Here is a 23866-nt window from a genome sequence, read left to right as displayed (position 1 = left end):
ATCGCCAAGGTCACTCAGGAGCTACAGGAATCAAGAGTCATGCGCGGTCATCGCCGCCTACCCGGCGTAGCTCCTCATTTAGGCGAGGATGGCGGGCTGCACGTCTGCATCGACTACCCAGGGCTCAATCGAGTCACGTCTCAGGAGCGTTTCTGGCCTTCCCGCGCGGGACGCTGCGAGGGTCCACCACACAGCTACGTTCGCATGCCTTTCGGCCTGCCGAACGCGGCTGCTGCTCATCAGCGCCTAATGAGGAGCATTTTGGAGGCTCAGGTGGCCAGGCACTGCGCGTTCTTGGAGGAGATGGAGATGGACCTTGCGGAGCCGCCCGGACCTCCAGAGCCTCCCGAGGCTCAGGGCTCCGAAGGCTCGTGAGGATTGGCTTTCTTCACCACGCGTCGTCAGCTACTCCAACACTCGCTCAGCAATGATATCAGGTGACATCTTTTGAGTTTCATTTTAGCTAGGAGCGCCCTTAGGGCAGCATCATTCCCATGTCACGTGGGTCTGTCCCCGCGGCATGTATCCGTTTTGCTTATGTCTTTAGCTTACCTTGTTGGGAGCGTCCCTCGGGCTGCATCATCCCCAAGCCGCTCGGGCTTGACCCAGTGGCATGTGTCTCTCCTGCATCTATCTAAGTTGATTTGCTCTTTGAAACTAACCTACCTATGATAATCGCCTGCTCGATTGATACCTACCTTTGGAACCGCTCGCTTTGGCACGGCGCTTGTGCATGGGTCCGACCCTGCAACGTCGGCAAATCTGAGTGGTCGAGCTCTGGCCGTGGCATCCCCGCAAGGCGCTACCTCACCAGGCCCTCAGTGCCCTCATCACTCCCTTGGAGCAAACAATGGCTGACCGGCAATCCTAATGGCATTCCCTGTTTTCCTCGTGTTGGTTTACAGGGTCCCTCTAAGTAGTAACATGGGGAAGGCCTTCGCGAGATCTCTCTCTCTCTCACCCGTGCGAACCGCTTGCACGTTAAAATGGGGGCGCTTGAGCATCGCGACTCAGGGGCTCTTACTGGCTCTCCAGCCCTCACCCCCTGGCCTTGTCCACGGCATCGCGACCTGGCATACCAGCGGCAGCTGAGCTCGCTCAAGGGCCGGGACCCGAGGACGTAGAGCACGAAGGAGAGTGCGGGGAAGAGAGGATAAGCTCATAAAAGCCTGACCTAGCAACATCCCAGCTGCCAACACACAGGTCCGGCACCTCGCTAAGGAACGGCTCCAAGCTCTCGAGATAATTCACGCTCCTGGAACAGCTAAGCAACGCGACACCAAACCCTCACCTAATGTCGCTCTGTGACGGTGATGTTGCCTCCCTTTCTCGCCCAGCAGCGGCTGCTTGAGCGCTAAAGGGGACCTCCTGAGCATCGCGCCTCAGGGGCTCTTACTGGACCTCGGGCCGCTCACCTCCTGGCCTTGACCACTGCATCGCGACCTGGCATAGCAGCGACGGCTGAAGCCTGCCTGAGGACCGGGACCTGTCAGCGTAGAGCACCAAGCCCTCGTGAGGTTTGAAAGGGGGAACCGAGCCGAGACACGACAAGCATCTTGCACCACTTCGCGATAAAGATAATATCAACAAAAGATATAGCACACACTTTACATGCCCCTACGGGGTATTTCCTTGATTCCTCGCAGGGAACAAAAAATGCTAATCCTATGGAGCCCTAGCTACACGTGCTTCCATGGCCGATGCAATCATCAACAGTGGCCACGAGTGGCCGACGCCAACCCCATCCAGATCAGCCGCGTCGGCGGCCTGACGCAGCAACTCTGCTCCGGGTGCGGCACGAGCTCGTGGGCTCGTAGATGTCATTGCTCTTCTCCGGAGTCACGAGAAGCTCGGGAGAGTCGCTGGATCCTCCGGCATCTCTGCTGCTACGAGAGGAGTTGCCGAGGAAGCGGGTGGCGGGCCTAGCCCTTGCCACTTCGATGCCTCAGCCGCCTTCCCTGGGGCAGCACTCCAGTCGGCGTCCTTCCGCGTCGAAGACCTTGAAGATCATCAAGGAGGCGCCATCGTATTCGAAATGAATCATGAAGGCGCCCCCTGTTTGGCAGACCCGGGCGATCTCGCCCCATCCTCGGGTCATGTAGACCTTGCCCAGAGCGACAACCTCGACCTTCACTCCGGTCGCGGGGTTGCTGCAGTCGGCGTGCTGCAGCCAGAGCTCAAGAGGCCCCCTCGGTGGCATCTCAAAGGCGAAGGGAGGAGGAAGGCGAATACATGAGCTTGGAGGCATGGCAGCATGAAGCACAAGCTCGCGAGAGGAGTCCGCGGCATGGACTCCATGGGCGACGACACGCACCGCCGTGATTCGTCGGCGTCGCCGGCAGCGCGGGCGGCGCCGCTCGGCGTCCTCTTCCCTAGGGCCCTCAGCCCGGGCATACAAAGGCAGCGGAAACCCAGGTGGTGGACGCTCCTACCAAGGCCTCGACGTCTCCGACCGAGCGACCGTCCCCGACCGCTTCTTCAGCGGGAGCGGGACGGGCCCCTCTCGGGGGGCCTTTCCTTTCTCCTCGGCTGAGAACCGGCGGATCGGCGCCATTGGCGTCAAGATGGAAGAGGAGTGAGGAAGAAGGAGCGGAGCAGGAAGAGATGGACTGCGAGGGATCACGCCATTCCGTACTTATAGTAGAGAGGAGGCCAACCGTCGGCCTCCACGATCGCAGGTAATCATGACTCATTTTGCATGCAGGGACTTGTCAAGTCGGGCAGTTGCCGAGGCAGCGTGGGGAAGAGGAGACGCCCACGTCCAATCAACCGCCACACGGCGCCCAAGGCTGCAAGCTGTTGGGGCCCGCAGCGCTCCGCACTTGCCCCTTCGCTTCTTTTCTAAGCCAAGTACGAGTGTGCCTTGGGTAAAGGGCTACTGTCGGTGTTCTGGGAACGGGGGTCCCCAGACTTGCCTTCCTGCGGCCTGCGGCGTGGCTCAAGTGGTGGCCCGGTATGGCCCATCCTCATCAATTCAAGCTCAAGACCCTCGCCAGGGGCCAAGCCTCGCGGGGCGGACGACGCAAGGCTTCCTCAGGAGCGGCCTCACCAGGAGAGCTCGCGAGGAGGCGGAGAGATCAAGGCAAGGGTACCTCATGAGGTGCTCGTGACGCAAGCCATGACGATCGAGACCAGGCGGGCGCCCGCCTACGCAGTGTCCTTGTTTCCTCTTTGGTGCAAAGGTGGCAAGCACAGGTGCGGAGTACCGAGGCACCAAGCAAAGGTTTCCATTTCGTTGCAACGAGACCAAGACCAGCAGAGCGGCAGGACGGAGGTCACCGTGGAGCCCAAGACGGCGTCATCGCCAGTGCCTTTGGCAGCCGAAGACCAACTTTAGTCAGGATAACTTGTACTAGATGTTCCCCTTCAAAATGGTCGTTGTTGGCGCCCTTCCCGCTCAATATTTGGGAAGAGGACTAGGGCCTCTATATATAGGGATAGCCACTATCGTAGAAGGGCAACTAATCAAGGGAAACTGACCAAGGGCATCTGATCCAGAGCTGATCAAACCCTTTACAAGTAAAACCACCACCACAAGAACACCTCTCGCGAGGTTGTTCTTCCGTTGTACTGTTCATCATCAGTCCCTGAGGCAATCCACCATACCACACACTGGAGTAGTGTATTACACCACAACGATGGCCCGAACCAGTATAAATCTTGTGTCCCTCGTGTTGTTCATCGTTTAGCTTAGATTCTCAGTGAGGCATTCGGACGTGGATCGGTAGGGGGAAGATCTTCGCGCGCACCCCAGAGTTTGAACCTTAAGGGTTTTGCCGGAACCCAATATCCGACAGACATGTCTACATGTTTTAAGAGCATAATTATGCCATCTTTACTGTGGTGCAATCCGTATATTTGATATGCCTTGTAGTGAGTGCATCAAGCTTGTGAAGTGGGTTGCTTGATGTTAATGTTCTATCAATGCTGAATCTGTTATATCATGATGCCATGTTTGCTTGATGCTATCAATTAATCCATGCATAATCTGGAGATGCTTAGTTGACATGTTTTGATGTCCATGTTATGCTCTATCTTTTCATGCCTTTTGATGCCTTATATGCTCAAAAGAAAATCACACAAAAAGATATAAAAATGACAAATAGGCAAGTTACATCAGTTTTCAGGAGTTAACAGCAACATGCACTTTTTCAACAGGGATTAATATGTCAAGATGCACCCTAACATGAATCCAAAGCACACCAACATGAAGATCATGAATAGCATAACATGTGTATATCAAGATCATCACCATAGGATCAACAGAGACAAAGTTACACCACTCACAAGATGCATACATGATGTTAACAATCAGCAGATTTCAGCAGTTTATATCACTTAGCAGTTTTGCAATGAAGAGTAAGGCATCAAGATTAACAGTAACATGAATGCAAACTACATCATGAAGAGCATCACAAGACGGACATTTCGACATATCATATGCACAAATCCAAGTACCGAGCACAAAGTTATGGGCATGCAAAAATGGTATCACGAGATGAAAATTACTGGGACGGTGAAAATATACCCCGTGAAAAGTCAACGGGACGAGGATGTCCCGGGACGGAGAGATCCGGGCGTGGGGGCGTCATTGGTTGGTGGAGGTGGTGGATCTGGTCCAGATCTGCCAGATCCGGCCGGCGCGAACTCCGGCGACTTCCGACAAGGCCGATGACGCACGGAGCTCCGGCGAGGCGAGGCGTAGCGGCAACTTGGCGGCAGGGTGCGGCGACTCGGTGGCACAGGGCGAAGCACGGCTGCGGGCGGCGAGTTGCGCTCGACGGTGACCGGTGAGGCGGCGGTGCACGACGCTGGCGGCGGAGGCGCGGGCTGGAGTCAGGCGCGGGGCTAAGCTCACGGGCCGGGAGGGCCCGCCCCAGGCCCCGCGGGCCGGTGCATGGAGTGGAGCGGCGGGTTGACGTGGCGGCTCGGAAGTGGTCAGGCGCGGCAGTCGTACATATCCGGCTGATACGTCTCCAACGTATCTATAATTTTTGATTGTTCCATGCTATTATATTACCCGTTTTGGATGTTTATGGGCCTTACTTTACACATTTATATCATTTTTGGAACTAACCTACTAACCGGAGGCCTAGCCCGTATTGCTGTTTTTTTGTCTATTTCAGTGTTTCGAAGAAAAGGAATATCAAACAGAGTCCAAACGGAATGAAACCTTCGGGAGCGTGATTTTTCAAATGAACGTGATCCGGAGGACTTGGAGTGCAAGTCAAGAAGCTGTCGAGGCGGCCACGAGGTTGGAGGGCGCCCCCCTAATGGGCACGCTGCCCTATCTCGTGGGCCCCTCGGGCATCCACCTACCTACTTCTTCCTCCTATATATATCCACATACCCCGAGAACATCAAAGGAGACCACGAAAAACTATTTCCACCACCGTAACCTTCTGTATCCATGAGATCCCATCTTGGAGCCTTCACTGGCGCTCCACTAGAGGGGGAATCGACCATGGAGGGCTTCTACATCAACACCATAGCCCCTCCGATGAGTTGTGAGTAGTTTACCATAGACCTTCGGGTCCATAGTAATTAGCTAGATGGCTTCTTCTCTCTTTTTGGATCTCAATACCATGTTCTCCTCGATCTTCTTGGAGATCTATTTGATGTAACTCTTTTTGCGGTGTGTTTGTCGAGATCCGATGAATTGTGGGTTTATGATCAAGTTTATCTATGAGAAATATTGGAATATCCTGTGAATTCTTTTATGTGTGATTAAGTTATCTTTGCAAGTCTCTTCGAATTATCAGTTTGGTTTGGCCTACTAGATTGATCTTTCTTGCAATGGGAGAAGTGCTTAGCTTTGGGTTCAATCTTGCGGTGTCCTTTCCTAGTGATAGGAGGGGCAGCAAGGCATGTATTGTGTTGTTGCCATCGAGGATAAAAAGATGGGGTTTATATCATATTGCATGAGTTTATCCCTCTACATCATGTCATCTTTCTTAATGCGTTACTCTGTTCTTATGAACTTAATACTCTAGATGCATGCTGGATAGCGGTCGATGTGTGGAGTAATAGTAGTAGATGCAGGCAGGAGTCGGTCTACTTGTCACAGACGTGATACCTATATACATGATCATGCCTAGATAATCTCATAATTATTCGCTTTTCTATCAATTGCTCGACTGTAATTTGTTCACCCACCGTAATACTTATGCTATCTTGAGAGAAGCCACTAGTGAAACCTATGGCCCCCGGGTCTATCTTTTATCGTATAAGCTTTCAATTTACTTTTATTTGCATCTTTACTTTTCCAATCTATATTATAAAATACCAAAAATATATTTATCTTATCATACTATCTCTATCAGATCTCACTTTCGCAAGTGGTCGTGAAGGGATTGACAACCCCTTTATTGCATTGGTTGCGAGTTCTTTCTTTGTTTGTGTAGGTGCGTGGGACTTTTGAGGAGCCTCCTACTGGATTGATACCTTGGTTCTCAAAAACTGAGGAAAATACTTATGCTACTATTGCTGCATCACCGTTTCCTCTTCAAGGAAAACCAACACAAGCTCAAGACATAGCAAGAAGGATTTCTGGCGCCATTGCCGGGGAGGTCTTCGCTCAAGTTAAGACATACCAAGTATCCATCACAAACTCATCTCCCTCGCATTTACATTATTTGCCATTTGCCTCTCGTTTTCCTCTCCCCCACTTCACCCTTGCCATTTTATTCGCCCTCTCTTTCCCAATCTTCTCTCTCTTTATTTCGCTTGCCCTCTTCTTCTTCCTCGCTTTCGTTGCTGTTATGTCTGAAATTGGGGAGATTATCATCGATATGGACAATAATGATAACATGGGAAATTCTGATGCTCCGGCTAAAGAACCCCCTATCTTGCATACTAAAAAGTTTCGAATCAGTAGTGGTAACATTATTGGAAAAGGGGTTGTTCAAGATTTCTTTACTTGTGCCGGTGCTTTACCTTCTATGGGTGGTTCTATTCTTCATAGAACTAGTAGTCTTGCGGATGCTATCGCTATGCTTGTAGTTGAGCTTGAAAGACAATTTATGCATATGCATCCTTGCATACAAAGGATTTTCCTGGAATTTTCTAATATTGAGCATTCTTCTCTTAAGCGTGTCGTTACTATTTTTTTTGGCTCATGAGTTTAGATTTCTAATAAGAGAGGCTAAAGAAATCTTTGCGCACTATAGGGTGGACGCCGGTCGTCCTCCCATAAAAGGCGATCCTCTTTGATCAAGAGGAAATTAGGCGTTTTCAATCTTTGGACTATATTGCTTTTAATGAAAACCTTAGGAAAAAGGTTCCTACCAATGTCCTAATTGATAGAATTTCCGAACTTAATAACGATTTTGCTCTTTGAAACAATGAGCTAGGATACTCTCTTGAGTATAGGCTCACGAAATTCTGCCAAAAGAATGCTTATAATGATGAATTAGTTGTGCAATATGAAGGGCCAAAGGAGGAACCCATTCCTCTTGTGATTGAACTTGGGGACTTTTGTCCCATTAAATTTAGCCCTTTTGATTACTTTTGCTTGCCTCAAAGCAAACTTTCTGCTGAACGTAGAGAATATGAGATGAGTTTTCAAGATCTATCTTATTATTATGGCACTACTTTGATCTATCCTCGCTTTTATGCCTAGCTAGGGGCGTTAAACGATAGCGCTAGTTGGGAGGCAACCCAATTTTATTTGAGTTTTTTGTTTTTGTTTCTGTTTAGTAATAAATTTTGCATCTACATTCTGTTTAGATGTGTTTTTATGTTTTAATTAGTGTTTGTGCCAAGTAGAACCTGTAGGATAACCTGTGGTGATAGTTAATTTGATTCTGCTAAAAACAGAAACTTTGCACGCACGAAAATAATTTTGTTAAATCACATAAACGTGATTTTGCGTTGATTCTTTTTTCTCTAGATCAATAGACAAATTGACGAGGACTTCCTATTTGGGTAGGATTTTTAGAGTTCCATAAGTATTCGGGAGTTACAGATTGCTACATACTGTTCTGTTTTTGACAGATTCTGTTTTTTGTGTGTTGTTTGCTTATTTTGATGCATCTATGACTAGTATTAAGTGGTATGAATCATAGAGAACTTGGAATACAGTAGGTTTAACACCAATATAAATAAAGAATGAATTAATTACAGTACCATATGTGGTGGTTTTGCTTTCTTTCAGTAACGGAGCTTATGTGATTTCCTGTTGAGTTTTGTGTTGTGAAGTTTTCAAGTTTTGAGTAAAGATTTGATGGACTATGGAATAAGGAGTGACAAAAGCCTAAGCTTGGGGATGCCCAAGGAACCCAAAGATATTCAATAATAGCCAAAAGCCTAAGCTTGGGGATGCCCCCGGAAGGCACCCCTCTTTCGTCTTTGTTCATTGGTAACTTTACTTGGAGCTATATTTTTATTCGCCACATGATATGTGTTTTGCTTGGAGCATCTTGTATGGTATTAGTATTTGCTTTTTATTTTTCCAACAATCATCCTTGCTGTACACACCTTTGGGAGAAGCCCACTTGATTGGAATTTATTAGAATACTCTATGTGCTTCACTTATATCTTTTGAGCTAGATAGTTTTTGCTCTAGTGCTTCACTTATATCTTTTAGAGCACGGCGGTGGCTTAATTTTGTAGAAATTGTTAGTCTCTCATTCTTCACTTATATTATTTTGAGAGTCTCTTAGAACAGCATGGTATTTGCTATGGTTATAAAATTGGTCCTAGAATGGTAGGCATCCAAGTTGGGTATAATAAAAACTATCATAGGAAGTGAATTGGATGCTATGATCAATTTGATACTTGATAATTGTTTTGAGATATCGAGGTAGTGATATTAAAGTCATGCTAGTTGGGTGATTATGAATTTAAAGAATGCTTGTGTTGAAGTTAGCAAGTCATGTAGCATGCACGCATGGTTAAAGTTGTGTAACAAATTTGAAACATGAGGTGTTCTTAGATTGTGCATCCTTATGTGTGGCGGTCGGGGACGAGCGATGGTCTTTTCCTACCAATCTATCCGCCTAGGAGCATGCGCGTAGTGCTTGGTTTTTGATGACTTGTAGATTTTTGCAATAAGTATATGAGTTCTTTTGACTAATGCTGAGTCCATGGATTATGCGCACTCTTAACCTTCCATCATTGCTAGCCTCTTCGGTACCGTGCGTTGCCCTTTCTCACCTTGAGAGTTGGTGCAAACTTTGCTGGTGCATCCAAACCCCGTGATATGATACGCTCTATTACACATAAACCTCCTTATATCTTCCTCAAAACAGCCACAATACCTACCTATTATGGCATTTCCATAGCCATTCCGAGATATATTGCCATGCAACTTTCCACCATTCCGTTTATCATCATGACACGCATCATTATTGTCATATTGCTTTGCATGATCATGTAGTTGACATCGTGTTTGTGGAAAAGCCACCATGCATAATTTTCATACATGTCACTCTTGATTCATTGCCCATCCCGGTACACCACCGGAGGCATTCATATAGAGTCATATCTTGTTCTAGTTTTGAGTTGTAATTCATGAGTTGTAAATCAATAAAAGTGTGATGATCATCATTATGAGAGCATTATCCCCAAATAAAAAAAATAATGGCCAAAAAAAGAAAGGCCAAAGAAAAAAAGAAAAAAAAGAAAGGCCAAAAAAAGGCCAAAAAAAGAAAAAAAAGAAGAAAATAAAAATAAAAACGGGGCAATGTTACTATCTCTTTTTCCACACTTATGCTTCAAAGTAGCACCATGTTCTTCATATAGTGAGTCTCAAAATGCCTACGATGGGCTTCCTCAAGTTGGCTTGTGTATTCCTACGATGGGCTTCCTCAAAATGCCCTAGGTCTTCGTGAGCATGCAAGTTGGATGCACACCCACTTAGTTTCTTTTGTTGAGCTTTCATACATTTATAGCTCGCATCCGTTGCATGGCAATCCCTACTCCTCATGTTGACATCAATTGATGGGCATCTCCATAGCCCGTTGATTATCCTCGTCAATGTGAGACTGCCTCCTTTTTTGTATTCTCCACACAATCCCCATCATCATATTCTATTCCACCCATAGTGCTATATCCATGGCTCACGCTCATGTATTGCGTAAAAGTTGAAAAAGTTTGAGATTATTTAAGTACGAAACAATTGCTTGGCATGTCATTGGGGGTGTATAATTTGGGAGCATTTTTGTGTGACAAAAATGAAGCATAGCCTAACTATATGATTTTGTAGCGATGAACTTATTTAGCCATGTTATTTTGAGAAGACATGATTGCTTTGGTTAGTATGCTTGAAGTATTATTATTTCTTATGTCAATATGAACTTTTATTTTGAATCATTTGGATCTAAACATTCATGCCACAATAAAGAAAATTACATTGAGAATTATGCTAGGTAGCATTCCACATCAAAAATTCTGTTTTTATCATTTACCTACTCGAGGACGAGCAGGAATTAAGCTTGGGGATGCTTGATATGTCTCCAACGTATCTATAATTTTTGATTGTTCCATGCTATTATATTACCCGTTTTGGAGGTTTATGGGCTTTACTTTACACATTTATATCATTTTTGGGACTAACCTACTAACCGGAGGCCCGACCTGTATTGCTGTTTTTTGTCTATTTCAGTGTTTCGAAGAAAAGGAATATCAAACAGAGTCCAAACGGAATGAAACCTTCGGGAGCGTGATTTTTGGAACGAACGTGATCCTGAGGACTTGGAGTGCAAGTCAAGAAGCTGCCGAGGCGGCCACGAGGGTGGAGGGCGCCCCCTCTACTGGGCGTGCTCCCTATCTCCTGGGCCCCTCGGGCGTCCACCGACCTACTTCTTATTCCTATATATACCCATGTACCCCGAGAACATCAAAGGCGACCATGAAAAACTATTTCCACCATCGTAACCTTCTGTATCCGCGAGATCCCATCTTGGAGCCTTTGTCGGCGCTCCGATTGAGGGAGAATCAACCACGGAGGGCTTCTACATCAACACCATAGCCCCTCCGATGAGTTGTGAGTAGTTTACCACAGACCTTCGGGTCCATAGTTATTAGCTAGATGGCTTCTTCTCTCTTTTTGGATCTCAATACCATGTTCTCCTCGATCTTCTTGGAGATCTATTTGATGTAACTCTTTTTGTGGTGTGTTTGTCGAGACCCGATGAATTGTGGGTTTATGATCAAGTTTATCTATGAGAAATATTTCAATCTCCTCTGAATTCTTTTATGTGTGATTAAGTTATCTTTGCAAGTCTCCTCGAATTATCAGTTTGGTTTGGCCTACTAGATTGATCTTTCTTGCAATGGGAGAAGTGCTTAGCTTTGGGTTTAATCTTGCGGTGTCCTTTCCCAGTGACAGCAGGGGCAGCAAGGCACGTATTGTATTGTTGCCATCAAGGATAAAAAGATGGGGTTTATATCATATTGCATGAGTTTATCCCTCTACATCATGTCATCTTTCTTAATGCGTTACTCTGTTCTTATGAACTTAATACTCTAGATGCATGCTGGATAGCGGTCGATGTGTGGAGTAATAGTAGTAGATGCGGGCAGGAGTTGGTCTACTTGTCACGGACGTGATGCCTATATACATGATCATGCCTAGATAATCTCATAATTATGCATTTTTCTATCAATTGCTCGACAGTAATTTGTTCACCCACCGTAATACTTATGCTATCTTGAGAGAAGCCACTAGTGAAACCTATGGCCCCCGGGTCTATCTTTTATCATATAATCTTTCAATCTACTTTTATTTGCATCTTTACTTTTCCAATCTATATTATAAAATACCAAAAATATATTTATCTTATCATACTATCTCTATCAGATCTCACTTTCGCAAGTGGCCGTGAAGGGATTGATAACCCCTTTATTGCGTTGGTTGCGAGTTCTTTGTTTGTTTGTGTAGGTGCGTGGGACTTTTGAGGAGCCTCCTACTAGATTGATACCTTGGTTCTCAAAAACTGAGGGAAATACTTACGCTACTATTGGTGCATCAACCTTTCCTATTCAAGGAAAACCAACGCAAGCCCAAGACGTAGCACCGGCCGGGGAATTTTCATTCGTTGGCACGAGTAAGGGGAAGACTTTGGTTAGGGGTCTATTTCATCCGAGATTTGGATGGGGTAGGCTTATTTATAGATAGAGGGAGTTAGGAGAGTCCAAATGAGGTGCAGTTTTCACCCACACGATTGTGATCCAACGATGGAGAGAATGAGGGGGGTTTGGATGGCCTATTGGGCTGTGGTGAAGGGGTGCTGGGCTGCAAAGAGAAGGGGGGTTTCGGTTAACGAGGTTAACCGTTGGGGCATCAAACGACCTCCAAATGGAACGAAATTTGACAGGCGGTCTACCGGTGATGTTCGAAGGCCACTCGGCAAATCTGGGCCCATTCGGAGGACGTTTTTCTCCCACTCATGAAACAAGGTCTGAGAGGGGCGACGGGTGCATGTGGGAGTGTCAGATGACAAAACGGACAATGGAGAAAGAGACTGGATGCAAGTTTTGAACATGCAGATGAAATGCAGATGATGACATGGCAAAGTGCACATACAAGCAAATGACATGGCAACAACGGCGAATAACTAGAAGACACCTGGCGCATCGGTCTCGGGGCGTTACATAAATCCCTAATTTTGCCTTGTTTATGGGAAAACAAAATTCCTACGGAATATTTCATGCACCCATGGCAACTTCCTAATTTTTTATTAATAACATGGAAATTTTATTTTTAGTTTCATGGCAATTTTATTAATTGGATCATAGCAAATACATTAGAGTTACCATGGCAAATTAAGTAGACTTACATTCGCAAATATATGGATGTAGCATGACAATTTTATTAATTGGATCATGGCATATTAATTTCATTATGACAAATATATATGTATGTAGCATGACAATATTATTAATTGTATGAAGGCATTTTATTAATTTGATTATGGAAAATATATATGTATGTAGCATGCTATATCATGCCATAAACTTTTCTAATTCATGGAAATTCTTTGGATCAAATAGAATTTTTGTCATGTTCCCATGGCAACTTCCGAAATTTATCTTATTCATTAATAACATCACATTTTCATTTTTAATGTCATGAAATTTTATTAACTGGATTATGGAAAATATAATAGAGTTACCATGGCAAATCTAGTAGACCTACCTTGGCAAATATACATGTATGTAACCTGGCAATTTTATTAATTCAATCGTGACATTTTATTAATTGGATTATGGCCAACATATATGTATGTAGCATGACATAAAACATTCTAATTCATGGCAATTCTTTGGAATAAATAAAAAAATACCAATTATTTCATGGCAATTTTATTATTTAGGAGCATGCCATTTTATTTTTTAAAACATGATTTTTTTTTGTAGTGTATGGTAATTTTGTTTTAAATAACATGTCAATTTTATTTTTCGTGGCTTGTCATTTTTATTTATTTTTTGATCATGGAAATTTCATGTGTGTGATTTCTTTTGTTTCTTGAAAATAAAAATATAAAAGCATGGTGATTGTCAGGGAAACCAATTTTTTTTCTTAGTTTGTCTTGTTAAATACCCTAATTTTATGTTTTTCGCCAATATATAGATAAACAGTAAAAAACAAATTTTAGGCAAACATTGCTAGCTAATGGCAAATTTATTTTCACCATGGCAATTTATATTTTCTTGGACCATGAAAATTTTATTTCCACAGACATTACAGATCTATTTCAGGGGCTTGGCAATTTAGTTTGTCTTTTAGTTCCTGGATGTTTTTTAGGTCATCATAGTTTTATTTTTCTACGCCCCGCGTTCATATGAAATCAAGTGCACGTTGTAGTTTTCTGTAGCGGGCCATGGAAATTCTTATGTTAGTTATTCTTTTTTCAGATTCACTATGGTTTTCTCAAATTGGGCCTTTTGGCCCACTGTTATACTTGGTACGTGCTTGGTAAGGGCATTCGTTTCGTGGGCCTCCTCCTAGTGACCGTCTTTCATTCGCTTGTTCCCCGAAGATCACCCCCCCCCCCTTCATTCATACCAACTTCCCCATGTCAACGGGATATTCACGTCCTAAATTAAACATGTAAGGTTTTTATTTATGACGAGTTTATGGAATAAGTGGTAGTTTTTGTGGTAGGTGCATCTGTAATTCAGAGGAGGAGGAGTTGTAGAGTTTCGTGTGGGTTAATAGATGGGTTAGGACATGCTCTTCTTCTTGGGGATTCAAGCTTGATTGGTTTGCTCTTTCTATCTCCTTTTAGGTTTTCCTAATGCACCGCCTTTCTTTTACTTGAAATTCCCCATGGCTCCATTCTCCATGATTCGCTCCTCTCACGAACTAATTTCTCAAGATGGTTTGTCCAAAAGATTCCTCACTCAACATTGCCTCCTCTCTCTAGGTTCCCTATAGATGGGGACCCTGCTCTCCTCCACCCTAGATCGAAGGTGTCCCAACACTACGTAGGAGGACATGGGCAATGGTCGCGCCATTGGCGAGACCATGGATGAAGAGTGAAGAGTCATTTCCCAGTGGTGTCAGAGCACGAGGAATTTGGGCAGTGTTGCGGAAGCGTGTTCTTGGGCAGGAACTTTGGTATGGGTGCTCGGGGATATGCAAGTTGTGTTAGCTGTTCGACGCCTCAAAGTCACAAGATCCTTGACAGTCACGTGCACCGCCAGTGTCCAACTCCCCCAAACCATTTGTCTCCATCAAGGTTGTGTGGTCATGGTGCAAACCATTCATTACCATCGAGGTCAGTGCTGGTGCACCCTTGGGATGTTTGTCGGTTATAGTGGGCGCTTCATTTTGACCTCACCACCATCATGATTACCCACAAGTATAGGGGATCAATCATAGTCCTTTTGGTAACTAAGAGTGTCGAACCCAACAAGTAGCAGAAAGAAATGACAAGTGGTTTTCAGCAAGGTATTCTCTGCAAGTGTTGTAAGTAACAATGATAGATAGATTTCTAGCAAGATAATTCGTAACCGGTAACAAGTAACAAGAGCAGAAAAGGTGTAGCAAGGGTGCCCAATCCTTTTTATAGCAAAGGACATGCCAAGAAGTTCTCTTATATAAAGCAAAGTGCTTTTGAGGACACATGGGAATTATTGTCTAGTCATGTTTATCATGTTTATTTGATTTGCGTTCGCTACTTTGATAATTTGATATGTGGGTGGACCACTACTTGGGTGTTGTTCTTACTTGAACAAGCAACGCACTTCTGATTACCCCCTCTCGCAAGCATCCGCGACCACGAAAGAAGAATTACGATAAATCTAAGCATAGCATGAAATCTATGGATCCAAATCAGCCCCTTACGGAATAACGCATAAAATAGGGTTTAAGCTTCTGTCACTCTAGCAACCCATCATCAACTTATTACTCCATAATGCCTTCCCTTAGGCCCAAGTATGGTGAAGTAGCATGTAGTCGACATTCACATGACACCATTAAAGGAAGCAACAACATACACAACATCAAAATATCGAACGAATACCAACTACACATGATTACTTATAACAAGACTTCTCCCATGTCCTCAAGAACATAAGTAACTACTCACAAATCATATTCATGTTAAAGATCGAAGGGGTATTGAATATGCTTGAGGATCTGAACATTTAATCTTCCACCAAATAACCCAACTAGCATCAACTACAAGATGTAATCAACACTACTAGCAACCCACATGTACCAATCTGAGGCTTTGACACAAAGATTGAATACAAGAGATGGACTAGGGTTTGAGATTAGATGGTGCTGGTGAATATATTGATGAAGATTTGTCCTCCCATGATGAGAGGATTGTTGGTGATGTCAATGGATTTGAGTTCCCCCTCCGGAGGGAAGTGTCCCCGGCGGAATCGCTCCGCTAGAGAGCAAAAGTGCTCCTGCCCAAGTTCCGCCTCGAGACGGCGGCGCTTTGTCCCGAAAGTCTTCCTCTATTTTTTTTCTTCTAGGGAAAATGGCATCATATAGGAGAATATGGGCCCCGGAGGCCTGCTAGGGGCCCCACAAGCTCGGGGCGCGTGCCTAGGGGGATAGGGTGCCCCCTCCAGGCTTGTGGCTTTCTGGTGGGTCCCCCTCTGGTATTTCTTTTGCCAATATTTTTATATATTCCAATAATTCTTCATAAATTTTTTAGGTCATTTGGAGTTGTGTAGAATAGCTATCTCTGATGTAGCCCTTTCCGGTCCAGAATTCCAGCTACCGGCAATCTCCCTCTTCATGTGAAACTTGCAAAATAAGAGAGAAAAGGCATACAAATTGCATGATAAAGTGAAAAAAAATCCAAAGCACAATAAATAATAGTAGGAAAACATGATGCAAAATGGATGTATCAACTCCCCCAAACTTATACCTCACTTGTCCTCAAGCGAAAGCCGAAATCGATAATCATGACCACATGTTTAGAGAGAGAGAGATGTCGATAAAAATAAAATATGGATATGAAAGCATCATGGTCTTTATCATAGCAACAATATATCATCATAAAACTTCTCATCCTAAAGTAACAATTCATTCACACACTAAAGTATGAAACATAAACTTCATTGGAAACTAATAAACTATGATTTCGGTCATTGAAACAATCAAAATCCATCATAATTTCAGAAAGAGTCTATGTAAGAGCTTTGTTTAGCAAGTTCACACACTAAACTATCATTTAATCTTCTAAGATTGCTGATACTCAAGGCATATTTATAGAGCAAAAGTTTCAGTCAGACACATAGAAAGACATGGCTTATAGTTTTGCCTCCCAACTTATTTACCTCAAGGGAAATGTCAACTATAATAACTCATGATTACCTACATTCTATGGGATACATATATCTGGATCTTTCCCCACCACATGATGCTTGCCAGTAAAGAGTACACAGAGAGGAATAAGGATGAACAGTATTGACTCCTGCATAAAAAGAAATACATAAAAGTAAAAGAAGGCCCTTCGTATAGGGAAGTGATATCGTCTCCAACATATCTATAATTTTTGATTATTCCATGCTGTTAAATTATCATTCTTGGATGTTCTACAATCATTTTATAGTCATTTTATATCATTTTTGGTACTAACCTATTGACATAGTGCCCATTGCCACTTGCTGTTTTCTGCATGTTTTTTACATCACAGGAAATGAATACCAAACGGAGTCCAAACGCAGCGAAACTTTTTGTGGATTTTTTTGGTCCAGAAGACATCCAGTGGGCCAAGAACGCACCTGAGGGGAGCTCTGAGGGGATCATAACCCACTAGGGCACGCTTGGGGGCCCAGGCGCGCCCCGGTGGGTTGTGCCCTCCTCGTTGGCCTCCCACACCGCCTCTTTGCTCTATAAATAGCCCAATATTCTAGAAACCCTAGGGGAGTCGAAGAAAATCAATTCTAGCCGCCGTAGTGTCCAGAAACACCAGATCCAATCTACACACCATCTCAGAGGGGTTCATCATGTCCATTGGTGCCTCTCTGATGATGAGTGAGTAGTTATTTGTAGACCTACGGGTTCGTAGTTAGTAGCTAGATGGCTTCCTCTCTCTCTCTCTCTTGATTATCAATACAATGGTCTCTTGGAGATCCACATGATGTATGTCTTTTTGCGGTGTGTTTGCTGGGATCCGACGAACTTTGAGTTTATGATCAGATCTATGTTTTTATCCATGAAAGTTATTTGAGTCTTTTTCGATCTCTTATCACTACTAGGAAAAAGGCTATTAGCAGCGCGGGTAAAATGGCTACTAGCAGTGCGGGTACCGACGCAACTAGTATCACGCTACAGCTAATAGTTAGTAGTAGCGCGGGTGAAACCCACGTTACTATTAACATTTTAGTAGTAGCACGGGTGCAACCCGCGCTACTAGTAATGAAATAGTAGTAGCGACTCAGGTTTTTTCCCACGCTACTACTAAAAAGTTAGTAGTAGCCCGGATGCAAACCCATGCTACTACTAACGAGTAGTAGTAGCAGCACATGTGGTGTTTTCCCATGCTACTACTAACTAATTAGTAATTAAAAAATAAAATCCACCAATTCCATTCTATGCATACAATTCCAACTAAAACAAACACATATTTGCAATAAGCCAACAACATTACACATCATTACTAATCCAAGATTTATAATAAACCGGCAACATTAGAGCATATCCTGTAAGAGCATACATATTGTCATGGCTTTTCATGCCTTCAATTAAAACACCTACACTTCTTGAAGTCACTTACTCCAAGCTAGTGCAAACATAGTTACAAGCAAACCAAAATGCATAAAAACACCAAACAGTGGCATCCTATCTCTCCAAATGATCCGCTCCCTCTTCATCCTTGCAAGCATCTTCACGATAAGCAAATCCACAGGAAAAAAGTCAACTTAGCATGTACTCCCTCTGTCAACTATCCAGAGTAGATTTTATCCATTGCCCTGGCCATGTTCAAGAAACACTAAATTAAGAATATTTCTGCTCTAGATACAGGAGGCATCAGACAGAAAACAAAAGATGAGCAATATCATATGAGCAAAACAAAAGATTAGCATGTACTTCCTTTTTATTAGTTTGAGAACGGGGCAAGCAACCAGAAAATATCCATACATCAATGTGCGGCTCTGCCATCCCAATGCTGGCGGACACCTGCTTGACAAAGAGGTTGAACTTCGGCTTCAGAGACTCGCTAACTATTCTGTGGAGTGAATATGTGTTAGTAGTCTTCCCAAAAAGCATTTCTAGCTGAATTAAGCACCAAACTAGACACTATAAGCAATATGTTGGAAACTACATAGAACCAGTTGAAAATAACTGCAGTAATTGTTTTTTCAGTCCATAGACTGCATGGATTGAGTAAGGGAAATTGTATCAAGAATGCACCATCCTAAAATTGTGAATGGATCATACAACAATTGATCAATAAAGAAGCATGCATGAGCTAACACAAAGTGGAGAGGGACCATCAGCTGGAATTGGTACCTTCGTCCTTCCTATGAGATGTCTGAGCGAACAAGAACATCTACCAATGTCTTGTTTTTCTCCGTGTTCTTCTTGCCTAAAAAGGTTAATTTGATCAATATACTATAATTTGAACAGAAGCAGCAACAACACTAATGTAGCAAAATATATAACAGTATATATTCATGGCATCGCATACAAGAATTAAGATAGTGAAAAATATGATGATTAGTGCAGGTTCTCAAGAATTTAGCCCCGCAACCATAAGTGATGTCACTATAATAATTAGAGGCAAATAGCGATTGAGTAGTGTAGAGGAATTATAAAAAGGGATACACCTCCTTAAGTTAATTTCTCAAACTAAATTATATAGATATGGAAATATAATGTACAGTAGAACATGTTGTACTGTCAAAGCAACCAGAACCTTGTAAAAGTTTCTGTTCAAAAGCTAAATCACTTACACCACCGTGAATATATTTCAAGGAAAACCCTTGATTTGGAAGTTTCAAATAAAAGAAAGGTCCCATTCCATTTGGATACTATTGTTTACAGCTTACAGAATGATATATTGGTGGCTAAGAGATCAATCCATTGTTTAAGTCCAAGAAAATAAATAGGGACATAAGTGGGGATAATAATTTGTGTTTTGGATATGATTGATTACAGCTTATGGAATGATATCTTAGTGACTAGTAAGAGACCACTGCATCGCCAACAATCTTAGCCCACTCCATTGCAACCAAAACTCTTTTTGGGAATAAAAGAGAAGAGCCCATTTTAGTAAAGCAGGGAGGGTATTTGTGAAGTCAGCCCTGCAATCTTTTCAAATGCAGAAAACATGGGAGACTTTCAGAGGTTTCCTGAGTCGGCACTACATTACTGCTTGAAATGAAGAGCATCAGCTGCTAACAATCTATACCATATGAAAAATCAACTAGACTTCACCGTGTGTGTACTACCAAGTAGCAACAAATTGAATGACTAAGTAAGTACCAAGCTTCAGTTGTACATCTCTACATGTTGGATATTTAGCAACCCACCCACAAAGCGATTCAAAGTTTTTGTAACTTACAGATTAAACCTAGGGATCAAAGGAAATAGACACATTCAGAATGCTAGGTACTTGTGGGGTCAGCACTAGAACGTTTCACACTTATTTTTTGCAAAAAACATAGGTGGTTTGTTGTATTGAATTAGGAAACAGTGACGATGGCGGGGTGGATAATTTATTTTGTGCATATACAAGGATGAAATCATGAGGTACTAGCACAGATAAAGCACTCACTAGTTTACCAATACAGGGCTACATTACTGCTCGAAACGAAGAGGCTTTGCTGGCAGAATTCACCGTGAAGGTAGCAAAAAATTAAAGCCTAAGCGCCAAGCTCCAGCTCTACATTTCTACATGTTGTTGAGCTGGATGAGTCACACCATATCAGTGACTAATACTTAAACCACCATGAGCACGTCTCAGGTAATTCTAGAGCTGTGCACAGAACTAGCAGACTCAGACCAGCCTTATCCCCATCAAACAACAGGCAATTGCAATCCAATCGACGGCCAAAATGCCGGAACAAAAAAAAGTAATACCTGTCGATTGACAGTGTCGAGGTAGGGGCAGTCCCGGCGCAGCTCGGCCTGCCTGGGCCGCCTCTCTGGAGTTCTTAGCTTCTATTTTTCTTCTTTGAAGTTCTTAGCTTCGCATGCAGTGTGTTCAAGAGCCATGACATAAACTCTACTGGATCAGATTGTACACCAATCTGAAACTTCTTCTCACTAGCCTTCATAATAGCTTGAAGGAACTCATGTGGACTAACTTGTCCCTTGAAGTTCCTAGCATGAAAAATCTTACGAGTTAGTTCTACAAACCGATGAACCAGTGGGGATTTGCTATGCTGATAATTTTCAGGTATAAGAAAGAAATTTCTCGAAGGGTAATCCTCATCAGTGATTGTATTGTGACATTCACAAAGTCAGTCTCTTTAATGTTGTTAAGACCAACCTGCAGATTTAATCAGAAAAGTGATTAATAACATATGATAAAAGGCATGAATATTTAGCTCTCAAATCACAAGAGCCTAAATGCTTGCAGGTTTCCATCTACAATCAAGGGAATAAAGACAATCTAAACCAGTCCTTAAATCATAGAGTGGCATTCATATAGCACGACTGGGTGCTAAAGTGATGTACAATCAGAACGCAAAAAAGGAGAGCTCGTGACCAAACTATATCTCAGGGCTTCATTGGCATCATTATGGCTTCTTCAAACAAGTGCTTTTATCAGCTATTTCAAAAAATACTAACTTTTTTTGCTAGGATGGGTAAATATTCCCTTAACTGCAAGGATTCCACAGCGCAGCACGAGACAGCACAACAAGAGAAAACAAGCCTTTAGAGAGTTTCATAGATACATACCATTCCAGGTAAATAATTGGAGCCATCTAGAGCTCTTGACCATTGCTTGTTCTTGTCCAGAATTTTAACCCGCTCTCTTGCAAACCTGCCAAACCATACCAATCAATAAAATGCAGAACTGATTACTGGAGTCAACAAAGGCGACAACAGATTAATGTCAAAAACAACGAATGATCATTTATCTCATATCCATCAGGAAGACAGTAAACTTTCTCAGTCTGAAGGTTAATGAAGACATGGTGGCCTGCCTCAAGACTATGGGTATACGCATGCGATTTCAAGGTTAATGAAGACATGGTTGTGCTGGATTAGGAGACATCAAAATAGTGACAATAGCAGGGTGAATAGAACTGGCAAGCAGGCTCAGACCAACCTTATCCCCATCCTACAGAGGGAAATTGCAACCGAATCAACATGTAAAATGCCGGTACCAAAGTATTTCATACCTGTCGGTTGATGATGTCGAGGTAGGGGCAGTCCCGGCACAGCTCGACCTGCCTGGGCCGCCTCTCTGGAGCCCTCCTCTCATCCTCCTCCTCATCCTCATCGTCTTCCTCCTCCTCCTCCCGGGGCAGGCCATTCGCGTGCCCCCTCGGGGCCCCGCGCTCCTCCTCCTCATCTGCGTAGTTGGCGAGCCCCAGCAGCAAGGCGTTCTCTGACTCGTCCGTCGTGTGCGAGCGCTTCTCATCAGCGGCCGCGGGCTCCTCCCCTCCTTGCGCTCGCGCTTCCGCGCGGGGGACTGGTGCTCCTCCTCATCCGCGCCCATCGCCGACCGCCAGGAGGAAGGAGGAGAGAGAAGGGACGGATGGAGGAGGAAGGGGAAGGGAGGGGGAGGAGGGGGAGGTGGGGTGTTGCCCGCGGTCGGTGCTCGCCGGAACCGGCCGGCGTTGGTGGGGGCGGCGGCGAGGAGATCGTGGGGAGAGGAGCAGGGGTGGGGTGGACCGAGGATATCGTGCGGAGTTCGTGAGAGAGTTTTTTTAGGGATGTGAGAGAGTTCTTTTAGTGGTGGGGCGGGAGTGGATTGGGCCAGGGTGGATGGTGCAGTAGTGGACACGGTTGGTAATAGTGTGGGGTATTACCTGCGCTATAGCTACCTACTTAGTAGTAGCGCGGGTTTTATACCCCTTGCTACTACTATGGACTGTTTCAAGGGTATGATGAAAATCATTTAGTAGTAGCGCGGGTCTATACACCTCGCTACTACTATCAACTTAGTAGTAGCGCGGGTTTTATACCCCACGCGGCTACTGATTAGCAGTAGCGCCCGTTTTTAGAACGTGCTACTGATAAACTTCTGTGTATAAGGTTTTCCCTAGTAGTGTATATGCATTATTGATTATAGCCTCGTATTTCTTCTCCGATATTTGGGTTTTGTTTGGCCAACTTGACCTATTTATCTTATAATGGGAAGAGGTGCTTTGTGATGGGTTCGATCTTTCGGTGGTTGATCCTAGTGACAGAAAGGGAAACAACACCTATGCATCGTTGCTATTAAGGATAACAAGATGGGTCAATTTCTACATAAATAGACCTTGTCTAAATCATGTGTCACGCTCAATATGCGACCCTATCCAAAAGGAACTCGAAGGTCCCACCAAGGATAGACCCGCATATTGAAACGCTTTTGCAGGGTGGATATCATTACATCAACATTACATAATAGATTGGGATACATACAAGAGGCAGTACAATGCCACACGAATACAACATCACAATACATTAGAGCACCATCCGACTATGGATGAAACACAAACAGAAACTCAAACGACATCCACCCTGCTAGCCCAGGCTGCCGACCTGGAACCTATCCCTGATCGAAGAAGGAGCAAAAGAAGAACTCAACGCAAGCAAGCATCGCTCTTGCGTCATGATCATCATACAACCTGTACCTGCAACTGTTGTTGTAGTAATTTGTGAGCCACGAGGACTCAGCAATCCCATTACCATGGGTATCAAGACTAGCAAAGCTTAAAGGGAAAGGAAGGGGTAAAGTGGTAAGGCAGCAGCAGCGACTAAGCAAGTATGGTGGCTAACATACGCAAATAAGAGCGAGAAGAGAGCAAAAGGAACGGTCGTCAACTAGTAATGATCAAGAAGTGATCCTGTACTCCTACTTACGTCAAACATAACACAGAAACCGTGTTCACTTCCTGGACTCCGCCGAAAAGAGACCATCACCGCTACACACATGGTTGATGCGTTTTAATTCGGATCTGGTGTCAAGTTATCTACAACCGGACATTAACAAATTCCCATCTGCCACATAACCGCGGGCACGGCTCTCGAAAGTTTATACCCTGCAGGGGTGTCCCAACTTAGCCCATGATAAGCTCTCGCGATCAACGAAGGATATACCTTCTCCCAGGAAGACCCGATCAGTCTCGGAATCCCGGTTTACAAGACATTTCAACAATGGTAAAACAAAACCAGCAAAGCTGCCCGATGCACCGACAATCCCGATAGGAGCTGCACATATCTCGTTCTCAGGGTAACATCGGATGAGACATCCTACGAGTAAAACCAGACCTCGAGTTTCCCCGA

At 44.1% G+C, this 23866-nt stretch overlaps 1 long non-coding RNA gene and 1 pseudogene across 2 annotated transcripts; both read right to left on the bottom strand.

The window, feature by feature from the left end:
• Window positions 1-18026: 18026 nt before the first annotated feature.
• On the bottom strand, window positions 18027-20571 carry LOC119295872. Of its 2 annotated transcripts, none has more exons than XR_005144418.1 (4): window positions 20501-20571; window positions 18929-19004; window positions 18557-18644; window positions 18027-18407 (listed from the first exon to the last, which is right to left on the bottom strand). It is a non-coding gene; the product is annotated as an uncharacterized LOC119295872 (long non-coding RNA). The 2 variants fall into 2 exon arrangements; XR_005144417.1 differs by having other exon boundaries at window positions 18027-18387.
• Window positions 20572-20699: 128 nt separating this feature from the next.
• LOC119295871 lies at window positions 20700-22314 on the bottom strand (annotated as a pseudogene).
• Between the last annotated feature and the right edge of the window lie 1552 nt (window positions 22315-23866).

Source organism: Triticum dicoccoides, chromosome 4B (genome assembly GCF_002162155.2).
Source record: "Triticum dicoccoides isolate Atlit2015 ecotype Zavitan chromosome 4B, WEW_v2.0, whole genome shotgun sequence".
In the NCBI taxonomy this organism is placed as follows: domain Eukaryota; kingdom Viridiplantae; phylum Streptophyta; class Magnoliopsida; order Poales; family Poaceae; genus Triticum; species Triticum dicoccoides.
The sequence above is the reverse complement of the archived record's forward strand: the minus strand, read 5'-3'. Positions and strand labels throughout refer to the sequence as shown.